The following is a 21,037-nucleotide window of genomic DNA, read 5'->3' as shown; positions in this document are numbered from 1 at the left end:
ACATACTATATAATATATATTATATTATACATAACATATACTATATAATATAATATATATTATATTATATTATATTATATTATATTATATTATATTATATTATATTGTATTGTATTACATTACATTACATTTTATTAATATATAATACATTATATATAATAATATATATTTAATAAATTAAAATATATTATTAATATAGTATTAATATATAATTTTATATAATCTATAATATAAATATAATATTAATATATAATATTAATAAATGAATCAGTGGGATCTGATGAGGATTAAAGGGAGTGATGGCTCCTTCACCCTGTGCCTCCTGTTTGTCCGTCCTGCTCCAACCTCAGCATCATTCCTGGCCTGGGAGAGGGCAAAACACCACAAATAAAATGTGATCCTGTGTCTGAACTGGATTCTTTTGAAAAACAAACTTCTCTGGGAGTTCTGTGGAGCAAAGGATGCAAAAAAATGGGGTGTGAGGAAGGGAATCTGTGTTTGAATTAATAAGAAAATCGTACCCCCAATTTGTGAGCACTTGTATCTTTAAAATCCTCGTCTCAGTTCTCCTGAGACAACTCCAGAGCAAAAAACACACTTTGGAAAGGTTTTCGACTATTTAATTCCCTTCTATCAACTAAATTAAAAATGCCATTTGGGGTTTTTCCACCATTTACCCATTTGCTTCCATAGGAACAAACCTGCTGGAGCAGCAAAGGCTTTCTGGAGGTTTCAGCCTGGAAATGCAGAATTCCCAAAGCTCCTGCAGTGAGTGGGAGCTGCTCTGCACTCCTGGCAGATCAGATTATCCAGGGTTCATCCTCCTGGGGAACGTGGGGCTGATCCTGATGAGTTATTGCTGCTTTCTGTGTCATTGTCCAACCCTTTTGTTCACAGGGAAGAGCTCTATTTACACAAAAAATTTAAAACATTTAAAAATATAAACTTAAAATAATGACTGTGTCCCAGTCCATCCCTTTTGTTCACAGGGAAGAGCTCTATTTACACAAAAAATTTAAAACATTTAAAAATATAAACTTAAAATAATGACTGTGTCCCAGTCCATCCCTTTTGTTCACAGGGAAGAGCTCTATTTACACAAAAAAATTAAAATATTAAAAAATAAAAAAATTAAAATAATGACTGTGTCCCTCTCCATCCCTTTTGTTCACAGGGAAGAGCTCTATTTACACAAAAAATTTAAAACATTTAAAAATTAAAAACTAAAATAATGACTGTGTCCCTCTCCATCCCTTTTGTTCACAGGGAAGAGCTCTATTTGCACAAAAAATTTATAACATTTAAAAATTAAAAATTAAAATATTGACTGTGTCCCTCTCCATCCCTTTTGTTCACAGGGAAGAGCTCTATTTGCACAAAAAATTTAAAACATTTAAAAATAAAAAAATTAAAATAATGACTGTGTCCCAGTCCATCCCTTTTGTTCACAGGGAAGAGCTCTATTTGCACAAAAAATTTAAAACATTTAAAAATAAAAAAATTAAAATAATGACTGTGTCCCAGTCCATCCCTTTTGTTCACAGGGAAGAGCTCTATTTACACAAAAATTTAAAACAATTAAAAATAAAAATTGAAATAATTAAAAATATAAACTTAAAATAATGACTGTGTCCTCCTGAACCTCAAAGCCTGGCGATCCAAGTTCACCATCCATGACCTCCTCCAGCATTTCTGGGATGGCTAAAATTGAGGCCAGCACAAAAAGTGAGGGGAAAAGTTTAAAACCCATCCCAAACTGTGGTTGCTGACATTCTGGTCAGAGGGAGACCACCAGATAAACTAAACTTTCCCACACCCAAATCCCTCCATCTTGGCTTCTGAACCCCCATTCTAAAACCCCCAAAATTCTACTTTTTCACCCAAAATTCACTATCATTTTACTTAAACTCTCATGGCTTGTAAATCTTCATTTGTCACCTGGGGCATCCAGGACATTTGTGACCTGCTGGGATCCACTGGATTTTGTGTGAGCTCCACTGTTGCAGTGTCTGTTTATAAATCTGGGAGAAAAATGCATTTTCCTGAGCTGCAGCTATGGCAACGAGAGGCTGGATATTGAGCTGGGTTGCAGGGGGTGATAGCCAAAGGATTTGGGTTGTTTTGGGGTTTTTTTTTGGTTAATTTGTGAAATAATTTATTGGAAAATCCAGCACAATTAGAAGCGCTGGCCACAGTATGGATGGGTTTCATATTCTGCAATGTTGTCTGATAAAAACTCAATTTTTTTGCTTTTTTTCTCAGAGCTTCTGTTTTATTGAAAAAGAAAACATGAAAATAAGAACCCCAAACTGACTCACCCCAAACTTGAAATTCTGAACTTTTGTTCAGCAAGACGTCTGAAAATCTGGGATTTTACAATTGGCCCTAAAGTTTCCAATTCTTCCAGAAATGAGACACTTGGAGTTTGGAATTTGGGGATATCTGTAACTGTCAATTCTTTTGACACCCTTGTGTGTCAGCTGCTCCCGAATTACAGCAAAGAGGGGTATAAAAATTTAGGCCTTAAACCTGTGCTTTTAATAAATACAGCTCTGAAAATGGCTATTTTGGGACTAAATATTTGAAATATCCAACTGCTGGCACCAATGTTTCAATTAAGCACATCCCTGGTATCGCCTGCTCACATATTCTCAGGGTGTTGTCATCTGAATTTATCACTTTATGGGGAAACCAGTCATTTTTGTGCTGCTTTAAGAGATAAATTAAATCATCGCCACAAATTAGGAGTAGGTGTTTTTTGGCCAAGGAGGGACATTTGATGTTTGCGGCTAAAATCAAATCAATCCATGCCGCAATGTGGTTTTGTTTTGTTTTGTTTTTTTAGGCAAGGAAAACAGCCCTGCTTTTGTTGTGAAATACTTTGAGATTCATCAGGGAAAGGTGGATGTTATTGGCAATGCCCAGCTGGATCCCGAATCCGTGTGCGTCTCCTGCAGGTCCAAGAAGCCATAAAATAATTGAGGAACCATCTGCACACAAACGACCAAATAATGGACTCCGAACCCTTGAATTTTCCTTTGATTTCCTCCCAAAACTCCTGCAAAAAGCGCAACCTTTCCCTCCTGGTGTCAGGCCTCTCCCCCAGCCTGTGTTTGCCCTCAGAGCTGTTGCCACAGCTGCTGGGAACGTGCTCATCAAAGGAGCAGCTCGTCTAAATTATTAAGGAAACAGCACAATTGATGTTCCTCTAATTCACAGAATTCCCCATCCGAGCCTTGAAATCAATTATGGAAAGCATCAGGCTCCTCTGCCTGCCTTTGGAGCAGTTTCAAGATCCGCTGTTTTATCCTCATTTGTTCCAACCTCATAATTGGCCGTTGGTTTTGATGAGGCGCTTGAGCTCTGCTTCTCTTTGCAGGGGATTCCGCCCCTTCCCCTCACTTTTTATTGCAGCTGAGTTGGTTATTTCCAACCTATTTCCTGTAATTTCCCCCCCATAAATCCCTTTCCCCCTTTTACTCCAGGATTTAGGGACTATTCTTCATTAGGGTTCTTATCCTGCTTACAAAGTTCGCGTTGGAAGCTCAACCAAACCTGGAGGTTCTCAACTGCTGGGTTGTTGGATTTTGGGCAGGATTCCTCATTCCTTTCACCAAATTACCACAATCCTTGGAATTCTCTGCAAAATGATCACTTTTCTTTGAAATTAAGGAGTTTGTCTGGAATTAATTCAGTGTCTTAAATTGCCATCTCATCACTGAGAGCTCCACGCCCTTGTTCCACCTGGATGTCAGGACAAAAAGAGGCTGGGCTGAAAACCAGGCTCCAAAATTTTGGGATCACCTGGGAATGTTTTTCCCTCTCTTGGTTTCTGCCCCTCGTTGGACAAAAATGACATTTTAAATGCCATAAGAAAGGTGTGTTTTAAAAGCATCCCACCATACAAAGCTCAAAGTGCTGTGACACTGAAATGCGGCTGAATGTCCCTGATTTCACTGTTTCACTGGAGGGGGCAGAATCTGGATTTTATGCAAAGGAAAGGATTTTATGAAAAATCCTTTCCTTAGGATTTTTTTCCTCCTGAGAAGCTGAGAGGCCTCAGGAACAAAATGTAAACAATGGTTATCTGCTGCTGTGGAATGCAACAGGTGCATCTGGGATTGGCCCATGTTGATTGTTTCTAATTAATGGCCAATCACAGCCCAGCTGTCCAAGCCACAAGCCTTTGTTATCATTCCTTCTTTTTCTATTCTTAGCTGACCTTCAGATGAAATCCTTTCTTCTCTTCTTTTAGTATAGTTTTAATGTAATATATATCATAAAATAATAAATCAGCCTTCTGAAACATGGAGTCAGATTGTCGTCTCTTCCCTCATCCTCAGACCCCTGTGAACACCATCACAAAAATCCACCAGGGATCAGGCAGGAGCTGTCCTGTGTTTGACTATTAATCCTGATAGAAAGGATTGGTAAATAATGAATTTTGACAACACCAGGCAGAGCCTTTCCTGACTTTTCCCTTGAATCCCTGGCTCTAAGGACAGCAAATCACCTCTGCCCATCTCCCCAGCCCCATCCAACCCCCATTTCCATCCCTCTGCCTGGAAAGATTTGTATTAGAGCAATGAGCAGTGCAAGCAATGCCCTTTTTTTAGCACAGAAAACAACCCAGATGAACCTCCTGAACCCTGACAGCACCCTGGGGCTTTCACCACTTGCCCTGCAAAACGTTTCCTTTCAGCCTGGATGAGCTCCACGAGTCCCACAAGGGGCCCCGAGTCCGGCATCTGCTTGACCTGGCTGCCTCCATCTGCCAGGTATTTAAGCATGAACTTCAAACTAAACCCTGGGGGATGTTTGGTGCATGCTGAGGAACTCGCTCAGTGACCAGAACTCTGCCCACACCACAACTCTCCGTTCCAAACCAATTAAATCCGTCAGATTTCGGTGGGGCGGATGAATTGCGCCAAGGAGCGGAAGAGAGGAGGGAAGGGCGGGTGTGGAGGGTGTGGAAAAAGTGATGTTAGAACACAAAACTGGGCTTGTGTGGTGAATTTCACCAAAAAGCAGAAGAAAGGAGGGAGGGGAAGGTTTGGAGGGTGTTTTGGGTCTGAAGGTGTGGAAAAGTTGAGGTTAGGACCCAAAACTGGGCTCGTGCGGTGAATCTCACCAAGAAGTAGAAGAAAGGAGGGAAGGGCAGCTTTGGAGGGTTTATTGGGTCTGCAGGTGTGGAAAAAGTGAGGTTAGAGCCCAAAACTGTGCTTGTGTTGAGGTTAGAGCCCAAAACTGTGAATTTCACCAAGGAGCAGAAGAAAGGAAGGAAGGGCAGCTTTGGAGGGTGTGGAAAAGTTGAGGTTCGAGCCCAAAACTGTGCTTGTGTTGAGGTTAGAGCCCAAAACTGGGCTCGTGTGGTGCTGACGGAGCTGGAGTTTGGGATGGATATTGTTTAACTTCCCTAAAAACCAGCCCTAAAAACTTCCCTACAAACCATTCCCAGCTGCTGCTGGGAATGAATTCTGGCCACTGGGATCAGGGCAGGTTTAAAGTCATTATCACTCAGGCAGAAAGTCCATTATCCATTCAGCCATTTGGGCCTCCTCTCCTTTTTTTTTCCTTTCTTTTCCCCTTCCCTGCACATCAGCTGACGGTATTGACTCATCCTCCTGCAAAAAATAAACATTCTTGGATGTTGAAAGAATATTTGAAATCAATTCTTGACTCACTGCAGAAATCCGGGTCTTTGGGCTCGTTTGGCTCCTTCCTGAACTGGAAGGCAGAGCTCTCGTTAGAGACAAATTACTCCCATAAATAAAACAAATCCCTGAGACCCTGCGAGGTCCCACAGAGGGATTTTCCTTTGGAATGGTCAAAGCACTGGACAAGAAAAGCCAATATTGGGTTATTTTGTCAAGGATTTCGCACGGCAGCTTCCTGAAAAAAAAGCAGGGAGGAATTGCAGTGGCACAGGCAGGAACAGGGAATGGGTTTATCTGAGGAGAAAACGGGGTGTGAAATATAAATCCTGAGCTGCTCCTCGACCTTTACACCTGTTTGGAGACCCAGAATTACACGGCTGAGATGTCCAGCTTTGTGCTGCAATCCACACAGGGGTTTGGAAATTGGGGTGAATTCAGCAAAACAGCCAAAAAAAAAGAGTGGTAGGCTTGGAATAAACCACCTTGAGAACGAGATTTTAAATCCTCAGTCTATTTATGCCACTGCAAAGGAGTGAGCAGCTTATCCTGTGTACATAACTCCTGAGGAAGCAAATAGTAGCAAAGAGAGTTTTAAAACCCAAATTTGAAAAAAAGTTTCAAGTAGCCAAAGGAGCAGCAGCCAGGAATGAAATCCCAGAGAGGCAAAAAAGGAGGAGTCAGCATGAATTCCATTATTTATGCAGAGCAGATTTTTTGTGCTGAGGGAAGGGGAGGCACCTTTGTTTTCTGGGTGCCCCAATCAAACCTGAATGGCTTAATTAATTAAATTAATTAATTTGACACAAATGAGGGAAAGCTGACACACCTTTCAAGCAGGTTTTTTTCTATCCCAGCAGGTGTTTTTAAAACTTTGAATGGATCTCTGTCCACTGTAGCCTGATGGAGTGATCACCCCAGTGGAATGGGAACCCATTTTCTGTCTCATTTGATTCCCACTGCCAGAGGGCAGCGATGGGTGGGATATTGGGAAGGAGTTCCTGGTTTGAGGGTGGAGAGGGGCTGGGATGGAATTCCCAGAGCAGCTGTGAATCCCTGGAAGTGCCCAAGACCAGGCTGGAGCAACCTGAATCTGTGGAAATTGTGGGACCCATGGTGGGGCTGGATGGGCTTTGAGGTCTCCTCCACCCCAAATCATTCCACAGTTCCATGTTTAGATGAGATTTTGGGAATAAATTCTCACCTCAGGGTGAGGAGGGGTTGGGATGGAATTCCCAGAGGAGCTGCGGATCCCTGGAAGTGTCCAAGGCCAGATTGGAGCCACTTGGGAAAATGGGAGGTGTGGGACTGGATGGGCTTTGAGGTCTCCTCCAACCCAAATCATTCCAGGATTCCATGGGCAGGTTTGGATGGAATTTTGGGAAGAAATATTGGGAGAGGGGCTGGGATGGAATTCCCAGAGGAGCTGTGGCTGCCCCTGGATCCTTGGCAGTGCCCAAGGCCAGATTGGAGCACCCTGGGACAGTGGGAGGTGTCCCTGCCCATGGCAGGGGTGGCCCTGGGTGACTTTTAGGGCCCCTTCCAACACAAATCATTCCAGACTTGCAAGAATTGCCCAACCTGGAGAACCTCTGTGTCCCATTTGGATCTGGATCCCTGGCACTGCCCAAGGCCTGGTTGGAGCCACCAGGGACAGTGGGAGGTGTCCCTGCCCATGGCAGGGGTGGCACTGGGTGACTTTTAAGGCCCCTTCCAACCCAAATAATTCCAGAATTCCAACAATTGCCCAGACTGCAGAACCTCTGTGTCCCATTTGGGTCTGGATCCCTGGCAGTGCCCTGAGGCCCGGTTGGATCCACATGGAACAGTGGGAGGTGGCACTGGGTGAGTTTAAGGTCCCTTCCAACACAAATAATTCCGAAATTTTAATAATTTCCCAGCCTGGAGAACCTCTGTGTCCCATTTGGATCTCCCTGAGCCCCCTGGTCCCCCTGGCTGTGGTTTGGGGCCCCTTGCTCTTTGCTCCCCTCCTTTCCCACCCTCAGAGGAGCAGAGGAAATCCCACTTGTCCTCTTTGCCCTCTGCAGGAGCCATCAGCCAGTAAATTCCAGCGCAAAGGATCCTTTTCATTTGCAGTTCTATTAGTGGAAGGCACGGTTAACAATTCCAATCCAGGATAATTGTGGGAGCTGATTGCCAGCCATCCTCCCGGTGTTGACTCACAGGGCACAACGAGGGAGAGTGAGAAAGAGAAGCTAAAATTACAGCCCGAGCTCTCTGGGGAATATTAATGTAATAGTTTTAACATGATCCCGCTCACATTTCAGCAAGGAATGTTAATAACCAGGAGGCCAAAGTTCTGATAATTTTTTTTTTTTTTTTTTTTTGCCGCTTTCCTCTTTCTTTGGAATAATTGGGACACAATGCTCGCTTTGCAAACTTGTACAGATGGGAATGGTTTTGCCTTATTTTTTTTGTAAATTTTTTTATTATTCAGGTGCAGCCTGTACTTGTGGGGATGTGCACTGTGGAATGTTAATCTTGTTGGCTGAAATATTGACGTGTGCCGAGCCTCGCAGGCTCCTCACAGCCAGGGATCCTTCCCTGCGGAACACATTGCCATGAAATCCCTGGGATGGCTCCCAGCAGCTCCTTGGCCGTGCAGAGTGGGGTGGTTTGGGGTGTGAAAAATGCCTGTTTTATGATTGGCTATTCGCAAATATTAAAATTAATATTATATGTGTTGTGTTAGAAAGTGATGCTGTATTAATTCCCTTAAGTAGTGTGTTAAATTTAGTTTTAGGTTATAAAAAATGTTAAAATAGAAATTATGCTATGTAAGATACTTTTTTCCTAAAGAAAGGACTCACAGGGAGATAGCAGCCGCAGGACACCTAAATCTTTCAGAGAAAAAGAATTTATTGCTCCATTATCAGGAGAAATGAACTTCTTGCCTTGCTCAACCCTGAAGATGCTTCAGGATTCAGAGGAAGAAGTTGACACTGCCCAGACAGAATCCTGTGTTTGAATGGAATTTATGCATCATGGATGAAATGTATGAATATGCAACAGGCTGTTGTTTTTAAGGGTTAATCCTCTGTTAACGTGGGTCCTTTTTCGGGCTTATTTTGCCCAGAAAGAGGCACCTGGATGTCCCTAACTCTTTTTTTTTATTGTCTCATATTGTCCTAATCCAAATTGTCCAAATTATTATTACTCTAATTATATTGCTATTTTTATAACCATTTTATTACTATTAAACATTTAAAATTTTAAAACCAAGTGATTGAGGTTAATTCAAATATACAATATTCTCATGGTGGCCCCAGTCAAGGCTCTGGGCCCTGCCCTGGCACCAAGCACAAACCCCTTGATGCCTTTGCTCTTCCAAACCTTTTTATTCAGAATTCTTCTTCTACAATCCCCTGCTCCTCCCCGTGTTTCCCTAAATTTAAGCAAACCGAAATCCAAACCCGAAATGCTTTTCATTCTCATCAAAACTTTTCAGCAGAGAGAGGAAAAATAACTTCCTTTTCCCCCCCCACCTCGTTTCATTTTCTGCTAGGCTCTCATCAACATTCCACATGCTAAACTCCTTTGAAAATCCAGGGTGGAATGATAAGATTTAAAACACGCAAGCCCCCTTTGCTTTCAGTGGTTGTTATCCTGGAGATACTTTTCTCTTTGGAAAATCCGGTGCATAATGGCTCAAAATTATCTTTCCTTGCTGCTGTTTGGCTCCTTAATGCTCATCTCTTTCAATGCCTCTGCCTGCTCCCTGGAAAATTCCATCTATTTTGGATTATTCTCCTCATAATCTTTCAGTTCCTACGCCAGAGCATGGATGGAATTTTGTATCCAGAAAAAGGAGCTGGTGTTTCCCAGATTTTCTCATTATTCCTGAAATGAAGAACTGATTGTTTTATCCCTTGGGTGAATCTCCACAACCAAGGTCCAACCACAGGAGGAAAGGAAAGGGAAAGGGAAAGGGAAAGGGAAAGGGAAAGGGAAAGGGAAAGGGAAAGGGAAAGGGAAAGGGAAAGGGAAAGGGAAAGGGAAAGGGAAAGGGAAAGGGAAAGGGAAAGGGAAAGGGAAAGGGAAAGGGAAAGGGAAAGGGAAAGGGAAAGGGAAAGGGAAAGGGAAAGGGAAAGGGAAGGGAAGGAAAGGAAAGGAAAGGAAAGGAAAGGAAAGGAAAGGAAAGGAAAGGAAAGGAAAGGAAAGGAAAGGAAAGGAAAGGAAAGGAAAGGAAAGGAAAGGAAAGGAAAGGAAAGGAAAGGAAAGGAAAGGAAAGGAAAGGAAAGGAAAGGAAAGGAAAGGAAAGGAAAGGAAAGGAAAGGAAAGGAAAGGAAAGGAAAGGAAAGGAAAGGAAAGGAAAGGAAAGGAAAGGAAAGGAAAGGAAAGGAAAGGAAAGGAAAGGAAAGGAAAGGAAAGGAAAGGAAAGGAAAGGAAAGGAAAGGAAAGGAAAGGAAAGGAAAGGAAAGGAAAGGAAAGGAAAGGAAAGGAAAGGAAAGGAAAGGAAAGGAAAGGAAAGGAAAGGAAAGGAAAGGAAAGGAAAGGAAAGGAAAGGAAAGGAAAGGAAAGGAAAGGAAAGGAAAAGGAAAGGAATCTTTCATCCACCAGAAGCACCTGGTGATCCAGAGCTTCCCAGGAATGCATTCCATGGGAAATCCTCTCTCTGCAGCATAATGCACTCATCAAACCTCCTGAGACAGGGAAGAAAACGTTTCCTTTTTCTATGTCAAAATTTATATTTATCCAGCTCTCTTAGGAAGGAGAGGCGAATCCTTCAGACCTGCTGATATTTACAGCAGGAATTTTGTTGGAGTCAGAATTTTAACATCTTTCCTTGAGGGTTTTCAGGGAGAAGGGGGCAGGCAGTGACCCAGAACTCCAAAAATAAGCAGAAATTATGACAATTTTACACTTCAGGTGCCACACGAAGGAACCTGGGGGCTGTAGCAGGAAAATGGGAATTGCAATGAGCTGAGCAGCACTGATGGGCTGGAGATAGAACCGAGTTTTCCAAGGCTGGGTTTTCCAATTCCTGCTCCAGTCAGACACAGCCTCCAAGCAAATGAAAGTTGTTTTCCCTGGAAAATGGGTTATTATTTTGCCATCATCTCCCAGGTGCTCAAACACTCCAGTTCTTGATGTTATGGAGATATTTGCATTCCCTCCCAATCCCATCTGGCTGCGATTTCCCCGCTCCCTCACCTGTGCAGGGTCTGTCTCCCATGGAAACATCGCTCAGAAAATCATGGAAACGACTCCCCAGACTCCCTGGTTCCAACAACTCCAGGCAGGAGCAAAAAGGAGTTGCCTGAGGATATCAAAGTCCTACAAATGCAAAATCTTCCCTCTTTTTCCAATCCTTCTCTGTCCCAGGCCTGTGATCCACAGGGTGGCCTCAGGAAATTGGGGTTTCCTGTTGTGGTTTGTGCTGCAAAAGCCCCAAAACTTGCACTAAAACCCTGTTTAAGGGCTGTTTATTTATTTTATTCACCATCCTCACTCAAGACACCGCTCCCCACGTTAATTTGGCTAATTTTCCTTAATTTGCTTCATTTTGATCCCCAAATTCCTATTTTTAGCATTAAAATTGTATTAATTATAACCAACTATTAGTCTGAAATGAGCATCTTTACCATTTTTTTATTAATGTTTTTCCTTAATTATCTTTTTGTTGGTCGGGGCAACTATTCCAGCTCAGCTATTACACCTGAATCCTGCCCAAATCCTGACTTTCCTGCCCAAATCCTTCCTTCAGGACCATCCTGAGCCTCCTGTGCCATTTCTCGGCTCTGTGCCATGGCTGCAGAGAAGGACGGAGCCTCTCCCAGTGTGACCCAGTGCCACCTCCCCAGACAGACACATTCCAGCAGTCGCTGGGTCTGGAACATCCCTTTTCCCCTCCATTTTTCAGGATAACCCCCAGGTCAGGATTCCCTGATTAATTTCCGTTAAAATCCCATCAACGTCTCACTGAATTTCATCACCCAAACCCCACTGGGCTCACTCAGGATCTCAGAACAGCCCTAAAATTCAACATTACCCTAAATCCTGCCTTGAAGAGGAACAACTTCCCTCATCTGCTCCATGAAAACTCAGGATTGCCCTCAGAAATCTTTGCTTTTCAAAAGACTTCCCAGAACTTTTCAGTGTGAAAAGCACTTTGAACTCCCCAGCTGGAAGGTCCTGGGAGGATTTATGCCATCCCTGTCTCCCTGCAGAAGCTGATTAGGTGACATTAATACCTTGCAAAGAATCTTCCCCCACCAAAATCTTCTCTGCGCTGCCAGAAAGTGCCAACGTCAAGCATTTCATTTTCCCACTAATAACATTTCCCTATTATGGCTTCAAAAAAGAAATCCCAATCTGTTTAGCACTTGCTGCATTTCAGGCCTCCCATCACTCCTCTGCTTCTCATGTGTGAAGAGGGAAAAGAGGGAAAAAAAAATAATAAATTCCACGGAGTCACCTTGAGAATGTGTTTGAAATTTGGGAGAGTGCAAATTAAAGTGAGGGGTGGGAAGGGCTGTGAAGGTGCCACATTTTTTAGGGGGTCCATCCAATCAATCAGCAATTAAGAAAGATTAAATTATCTCTGGGGGAAGGGGTTTTGTTGTGTTTATCTTCCCAAGGATCCTGCTCTTCACCTTCCCCAGAGGGCTGTGCCTGTGCTGGTGCCTCATCAGGGAGGGCTGAGCAATAATCAGAATTTCCCGATGGGGAATTGTGCTGCTGGGAGATTTACAGCAGCCCAGATGGCCGAGAGTGCCACAAAGATTCCAGCACCTGACAGCTCTGCAGAGTAAATTTGAGCTTTCCCTCAGCGACCTGACACGGGGGAGAGGATTTCGGGATAATTATCAGCATAATTATCGGGATAATTGCGGGGATTTTGGGCGTGTTTTGAAAACCCCCTGCGAAATCCCTCAGGGCTCTGTGTGAGCCACTTCAGGGACAGGGACTCCTCTTATGGCAAGTTATTTGGCAAATTATTTGGGAACAATTCCAAGGAATGTTTGTTTTTCAGGCTCAGGGCCTGTGGAGGTGGTTGGGTGGTGAGGTGTCCTGGATTGTAAAATAAATGTGTATTTTATTTAATCTGTTAGAGGCGGGGAAGTTCTCTTCTGTTCATTGGGCAGTTTTATTTATCTCTTCACACCCAATCCTCCCTCCAGGATATATTCTATCAATAGCCCATTAATTATTAAGTATCTTCTGTTAATAGACCATTAACTATTAATTATCTTCAGTTCATGGGTTTGAGTGTCCCTGCATGGCTGATAAAATCCCATAATCCCATGGGGAGATGCTCCACCCAGGGGGAGGAGCCAAACATTCCTACCTGGATACAATCTGAGGTTTCAAACATTCCTACCTGGATACAATCTGAGGTTTCAAACATTCCTACCCGGATACAATCTGAGGTTTCAAACATTCCTACCCGGATACAATCTGAGGTTTCAAACATTCCTACCTGGATACAATCCGAGGTTTCAATCATTCCTACCTGGATACAATCTGCGGTTTCAAACATTCCTACCTGGATACAATCCGAGGTTTCATACATTCCTACCCGGATACAATCTGAGGTTTGGGACACCCCAGCAGCCTTTGCCCACTGCATTCCCAGAGGAGCAGCTTTCTCCTCCTCTGCATTCCCAGAGGAATTCCAGGCCCATCTCCAGCAGCCCTGGAGCTCCAGAGGAAAATTCCACGCTTGTGCAGGGTCCCTGCTCCAGCAGAACCACAGCTGGCACTGCAGGAGGGCTGCAAGTTTTACCCAAATAGAGAATGAGAGACTTGGAAAGAGTCTCATTCCAATCTCATTAACAAGAGTCTGGGACAATTAAAGGTGACCCTCTGAGTAATGAGAAGTTTGAATCTATGAAAAACTGCTTTTCTCAAAATTTGAGTTTCCTGACTGGCTGCAATTTCAAATCCTCCCAAGCAGGGACTCTCCAGTTGTGTCCAGGATATAATCCCAGGAGTTCTCGTTCTCTGGAAGTTTTAATTGTCCAACAAATAACAACAAAAGCAGACGAATGAATAAATTTAACCCTCAGAACAGCCTGAAATAATAAAGCAGCTGCTGAGGTGGATTAGCACCATCCAAACAGCTGCCAACAGGAACCTGCCACGCTAAGAGAGGCACTCAGGATAATCCCAGGCTCCTTGGAAAAAACCATCCAGACATGAAAAAAATACTTCAGGAGTAAAAAAAAATTAACATGAGAAAAGGCTTCAGGACTGAATTGTGCCACTTGCTGCCATGTTAATTAGGGGACCCTTGGACAAGTTCTGTGGTCTTTTCATTTGTTCTCAGTCACAACACGACACAAAAAGAACTCCAGTTGTTCCTTTTCCTCCTGATTTTTACTTTAAATGCTCATTTTCAGCTGCTCCAGCGTTGAGCTGGTTTATTTCCAGCTTCCCCTCTCTGGGCATTATCTGCTTTCTTTTTTTTCTGCTGTTGCCATAAAAAAAATATGCGAGTCAGAAAAAAAATTTAAAAAAAGGCGACATTTTATATCAGCCTGCAGTACAAAATAATTACAGCATCCCCTGCTGAGTGATTGGCTCTCACAGAAGCCTGGAGGTTTTAATCCCATCTAATTCCAGGAGCTTCCCAACAACAGGTGCTGCTGTGTCCACCTCCAGCATCCCAGGGGTTCCAACTCTTCCCATGGCCTGGAAGGACTGGTGGCCGTCAGGGAGTGGTGAAAACATCAAAATTTTAATTTAATTTTAATGCCGCAGCTCATCTAATGACAGGAGATCAGTGAGGAAAAGCAGGAGAAGCTGCTCCCCAGGAAAACCTCTGGGATTTGGTCCCTGCATAATGATTGCTTTTGTTTTTCACACAAACCCAGAAAGAAACAGGTGCAGGTTCATAATTTACATATTTATGGGATCCTGCAGTGGTTTGGGTGGGGAGGGACCTTAAATCTCATCCAGTGCCACTCCTGCCATGGCAGGGACACCTCCCACTCTCCCAGGTGGCTACAGCCTGGCCTTGGCACTGCCAGGGATCCAGGGGCATCCACAGCTGCTCTGGGAATTCCATCCCAACCCCTCTCCCAATATTTCTTCCCAAAATCCCATCCAAACCTGCCCATGGAATCCTGGAATGGTTGGGGTTGGAGGGATCTCAAAGCCCAACCAGTCCCACAACTCCCACTGACCCACGTGGCTCCAACCTGGCCTTGGACACTTCCAGGGATCCCAGCTGCTCTGGGAATTCCATCCCAGCTCCTCCCAGCCTCCCAGCCAGGAATTCCTTCCCCAAAAAAGGCACAGAAGCCCTGCAGCTCCCGATGTCCGCTCCCAAAGCAGGACAGGCTCTCAGCCAGGATGTGGAGTGAGGAACATCCCAAATTCCAGCAGGAGCTGCAGCAGGTCCAGCAAGCACAGAAATCCCACATTTCCATGCCCTGGAATGAGCCCTCAGGCCCCTTCACCCCTGCACAGCCCTTGTCAAACATTGGGGACATCCCAAACCTCCCATCCCTTTTTGCTCCCTCTGTCCCTCACCATCCCAAACGTTCCCAGCAGGAGCACAAACATCCCTGGGTCCTGCACAGCCTCTGCCTCCAGGCCCAACTCCTTTTTAAGGCTGAAAAGAGGATTTTTGGAACTTTAACCTCCCTAAACCATCCTGGCTTTTCCAGGCCCTTTCCCACTTGTCAGCATCACATTCACCCTGTCTGAGCAGGGAATTTTCAGCAAGACGAACAAACCGGGTTTTTTGTGCAAGTTTTATGCATATCAGGGTTTTCTCCCCCCCAGCACGAAAAGCCTTCATTCTTCTCCTGAAAGCTCTGCCAAACTTAGGTGCTATTTCTGGTGAGCAATTAGCAAAAGAATCAGTCCCAAAAATACTGCGGTTACCAGGCAGCAGGCTTAGGGAGAGGGGAAAAAAACCAAGGGAAAGGGGAAAAAAAATTATAAAAAAAAGGAACACATGGTGGAGCCCAATGGCATCTGATATTCCTGGGGAGCATGAGCAGGGTGGGATTTAATTGGAGAATTCTCTTTAATTGGAGGCTCTTTTTGCTCTGCACCATGATCCTGTCTCGTTGTGTGTTTGGAGCTGTCCCATTCCTGTCCCTGGCACATCCAAGCACCTGCAGCTGCCACCAGCTGGGCCCTGGGGTGATGGAATGTCTGTTCCTAAAGTTCAGCTGCCTGTCTGAGCCTGCCCTGATGAGAGGGGAGGGAATTCTCATCTTCCCCATCACAAGGACGGCCTGTCGCTGTCGCTGTCACAGCACTTCATGGCCAAAATCACCATTATTATCCCCACTTCTGAAGGGTTTCTGAAGGAATAGAATCACCCACGTGGGATCAGGGGCTCAGGCACCCTGAATTACTGAGGAGGAGGATTTCTGAAGGGATAGAATCACCCAGGCAAGGCCCAGGGGCTCAGACACCCCAGATCCCTGAGGAGAAGGGTTTCTGAAAGGGTAGAATCACTGATGTGGGATCAGGGGCTCAAACACCCTGGATGCCTGAGGGGAAGGATTTCTGAAGGTTTGGAATCATCCACATGAGGTCAGGGGCTCAGACTAACCCAGATTCCCAAGGAGAAAGATTTCTGAAGGAATAGAATCACCCACATGAGGTCAGGGGCTCAAACCTTCAGAAATCCTTCTCCAGATCCCCAAGGATAAGGATTTATGAAGGTTTGGAATCACCCACATGGGATCAGGAGCTCAAACACCTTGGATTTCTGAGGAGGAAGATTTCTGAAGGAATAGAATCAGGGGCTCAGATGCCCCAGATCCCTGAGGAGAAGGATTTCTGAAGGTTTGGAATCACCCACGTGGGATCAGGGGCTCAAACCTTCAGAAATCCTTCTCCAGAACCCCAAGGAGAAGGATTTATGAAGGTTTGTAATCACCTACACAAAGTCATGGGCTCAAACACCCTGGATTCCTGAGGAGGAAAATTTCTGAAGGAATAGAATCACCCACATGGGATCAGGAGCTCAGACACCCCAAATCCCTGAGGAGAAGGATTCCTAAAGGTTTGCAATCACCCAGGTGAGGTCAGGATGGATACCAGGAACCCCTTTTGTGACTCTCTGCGTGCTCCTCCACACCCCACATCCTGGTGCCCCCGGCTCTGTCCCAGGGCAGGTTTGTGTTGCAGCCACAGCCCCAAAAAACATTTTTGTGGTTTTATATTGAAGTGCAGAGTGAGCTGACGCAGAGAAATATTCCCAGGACAAACAGAGCCTCTTCTAAGCAGCTTCTTGCAGAAATTTGGGGTCAAAGTCCTGGGTTTTCTGTCTGGTTGGGAGAATGAAGTGTTTCCAGCACATGAATTCAGGAAAAACAGGATTGTGCCTCCATGAGGGGTTTCCAGCAACAAATTCAGGAAAAACAGGATTGTGCCTCCATGAGGGGTTTCCAGCACAGAAATTCAGGAAAAACAGGATTGTGCCTCTATGAAGTGTTTCCAGCACATGAATTCAGGAAAACCAGGATTGTTCCTCCATATCTGCCCAGAAACTCAGGTTTCAACTGCAGGGAATAAAGGAGATTTCCCAAAGAGCTGCACCAGCAGAGAGCACCCAGAGATCTTCAGAACCTGGTGGAAATTGAAAATATGGCCCAGAACTCCCAGTTGGGGCCACCAGAAGAGATCCCAATCAACCTCAACCTCCAGGACTGAACCCCTTCAGCTCCTCCTCACGTTCCCAGCCACTCATCTGGAGGAATTGTCCCCAAACTTGGGAGCTCAGCAGAAACGAGAGTTTTTCCAGCGCCATCAGGTGGAATTGGCTCGGCCCAGCTGCCGCACGTGGACTGCAGAGATTTTTCCTCCATGAAAAGCAGAGGGTGGGGAGAGGCAGAGCCTCGAATCTGCCAGGCACTGTAATTTTAGTTGTTTTTGATGGAGAAAGGGGGGGCTGGGGAGGGAAATAGAATTAATTTAAAGGTTGGTATTTTAGGCTTTGCGTTGCTGCGCATGAATCTGAGCGCGGCCCTCTAAAAATAAGCTGGTGCAGAAGAAATGAAAAGAACAAAAAGCAAGGTTGGAGGTGTGCTGGAGTGACTAATGCTCTATAATAAGTGAGCAGTTCAGTGCTTGCCCTCAGAGTGTGTTGGGATGGCATTTTTGAGAGCCCAAAACCAGTTTTTCCTTTGATGCTCAAAACTGGCCCTTGTTCAGGTATTTTATTTTATTTTATTTTATTTTATTTTATTTTATTTTATTTTATTTTATTTTATATTTTATTTTATTTTATTTTTGTTGCCAGCGTCACGGTGAGTACAAATTGTTGTTGTGTTATCCCATATCCATCCAGTAGTCCTGACTCAGAGTCCTGCAAACATTTATTTAATGGATAAAATCCACATCCCTGGAGTCTCGGTGTGCTGGGAGGTTTTCAATGAGAAGTTCTCCTGCCCAGGGCGAGGACTGGATGGGATTTAATTTCACTCCAACTCAAACCCCTCTGGAATTCCATGGTTCCATTCTACGCCACTCCATCCCAGTTGTGTATTTTGAAGAACATCAGGAAAAAATCCAGAGTTTCATCCCAAGCTGATAAAATACAGATTGATAAAAATCTGCATTTCCAGGGGATGTGTGATTTCTTCTTCTGGCAGTGACATTTAGTGTGACACAAACTGCCCGGCTTTCCCTTGCCCCAAAAATCCACAAGAGGACAAATCCAAGGCTTTGAGCTCTTGGATTGTGACTTTAATGGGATGAGAGGAGAGAAAATGAATCTGAACACCAGAGAGGAGCACAGGAGCAGTGCGGGTATAAATCCACAGGTATCATTAACAGAGGAGGTAACTCCAACACTACTCAACATTTCCAACCAGTCTTGGACCACTTGTTTATGTCCTTGAATTTAAGATTTTGCATCCCCACCAAAAATCCAGAATTCTAACCCTGAATATCCTCATTAACCACACAGCTGCCCTTTGCAAATGCATTTATTTTACTCAGTTTGAGTCCTTGAACTTAAGAATTTGCATCTCCACCAAAAATCCAGAATTATAACCCTGAATATCCTCATTAGCCACAAACCTGCCATTTAAAAATTCATTTATTTCACCCCTTGGTGCTCTGGATCTCGAAGCCATCTCGGAGTCGTGAGCTCCAAGGAATGACTTTATGTTACATAAGCTGAAAAAAAGCTTTTGTTTTAAATGTTTCCTGTCAGCTCCTCGAAAGGTTCCATTATTCTTTGGGCTGTGAAGTGAAATTTGGGTTCTCTGGGATGCTTTTCCTGCATCCCGGAGAGTCGTCCTTAATCCAGAGCATCCCAAGTTCCATTCAGTTCATGTGAGACCCGACAAATTCCCATTTTTACAGCAAATCAGAGCATGCAGAGCCTTTATGGAGCTGTCTGGACTTTTCACCCCCTCGGTGCTGTTGTCTGAATGATTGACCACAATTAGCAGCTGGAATTTGTTGAATATTCCAGAGGCCGGGAGCGGGAGCTGTCCCTGGTGCTGAGCTGCTGTGACAGCAAAGCCTCATCTTTAATTTATTGCTGAGTTAGGAATGGCTTTGTGTGCTGGGCTGGAAAGGAGCAAATTCCCTCATTCCAGATCCATGCCTGAGCTCCAGTCACACAGAACAACTTAAAAAAAAAACCTTCTTAAAAAAAATTTTGGGCAGCCACAGCTGGTTTTACCCCCATCTGCTGTTGCTGTGCTTAGGGGGTGAGAAGGGATCACTCCCAGCCCTCCAGCCCTGGTAAAACTGGGGACAAACTGGGGCAAAGGAGCGGAAAGAATTAATTCAATAATCAGATTATTCCCCCCCGGCACTGCCTCTGTCTGAAGCCAGACACAACTTCAGTCCCTGCCTCAAAATCTCCAGGTAATTTATTTAAATAACTTAACGAGGGAAAGAAAAAAATATAAAAAAAATCCTCTTTGATGAAGGGTTTTGAAGAAGTCAGAAAGATTCCTGCAATCCCATTCCCTGTTCATTCACAGGGAATTATCTCCTCAGCTTCTTTGGCGCCTCTGAGGAATCAGCAATAACTCCTGGCAGCGCAGGCTGTCCCTGTGCCACGCCGGGGGTGGCACAAAGTCCCCTGGGTTTGGTGTCCTTGTCACCCTCACGCCAGGGAAGCTGTCCCGGGGGGAATTTCCAGTTTAACAACTTCCATTTCTCACCAGGAGGGAATGGTTTATCCATGAGCTGGACTTCAAACAGCTCCACAGCAACCCCACCCCTGCAATTTTGCTTATTAAACATGGAATATGTCATGCAATGTGAATCATTTCATGTCTATGTGATATAAATACAATTTCAGATGTATAATATATATATATTCCTGTATTTTATATATGAATATAAATAAATATATTTATCAAGGGGAAACTGAGGGGGAAATCAAGGGGAGATCAAGGGGAAACTGAGGGGAAAATCATGGTAAATCAATATTATATTATGTTATATTATACTGTATTATACTATATATATTATGTTATATTATACTATATACATTATACTATATTATTACTATATAATAATATAATTATTATATATTATAATATGTAAATTATAAATAAATAAAATATAAAAATTATAATAATATAATATAATATAATATAATATAATATAATATAATATAATATAATAATATAATAATATAATAATATAATAATATAATAATATAATAATATAATAATATAATAATATAATACTTGCAGGGCTGGGCATGGGCCCAGAATTCCCCAGCACTGCTTCCCAACACCCTGGGGAGAACATCAGCACTGCAAGCTGCCAGCTCAGGGAGCTCAGCAATTTTCCCAACAAATTTAAACATTTTTAGCCCTTTTGGAGAAGGTCAGACACCTACAGGGCATTATCAGTCCCAAAATACACACAAAATTTCCTCTCCCACTTGGATAACTCCAAGTGCTGGAAAACATTCCCTGAATCACCACTTTTCCTTCTGGATGCCATCAGAATTCTGAATTTTCCTATAAATATTTTTTTTCATTTTAATTTTTTTTTAAATTGCCCTATAAAATCAAATTTTCTTTTTCTTAATTTTCCTATAAAATGATATATATATATATTTTTAATTTCCACTGCTCTGGAAAGAGAAGGCTCCTCCCCAAACCAAAATTCCAGCTGTCACACATTCTTTTCATTTCCCTTGGATTAATTGGAGCCAGCACTTGACCTTGATGATCCCTGTGGCTCCCTTCCCACTCAGGACATCCCTGATTTCTCTGACTAATTACTTCCTCTTGCTTAAGTGGATTTCCCATCCCACTTTTTATCTCCATCATTAATTAAAGGAGGGCTGAAAACCTCAATCTGCCCCGTGTGGTCAAAACTTCCTGGTGCTTTGATCCATGTGGAAAATTCCCTTTGATGCTGCAGCTCCGTGGCACCACGGGACAGATCTGCAGATCTTTTTCTTC

At 43.7% G+C, this 21,037-nt stretch overlaps 1 protein-coding gene across 2 annotated transcripts in view; it reads right to left on the bottom strand.

Moving 5' to 3' along the window:
* LRRTM4 (leucine rich repeat transmembrane neuronal 4) overlaps positions 1-21,037 on the bottom strand; it is a 122,166-nt gene that overhangs the window by 75,013 nt on the left and 26,116 nt on the right. The window lies entirely within an intron of this gene.

The sequence above is a fragment of the Ammospiza caudacuta genome, chromosome 26 (assembly GCF_027887145.1).
Source record: "Ammospiza caudacuta isolate bAmmCau1 chromosome 26, bAmmCau1.pri, whole genome shotgun sequence".
NCBI classification, from domain to species: Eukaryota; Metazoa; Chordata; class Aves; order Passeriformes; family Passerellidae; genus Ammospiza; species Ammospiza caudacuta.
This window is presented reverse-complemented; position numbering and strand designations above follow the sequence as displayed.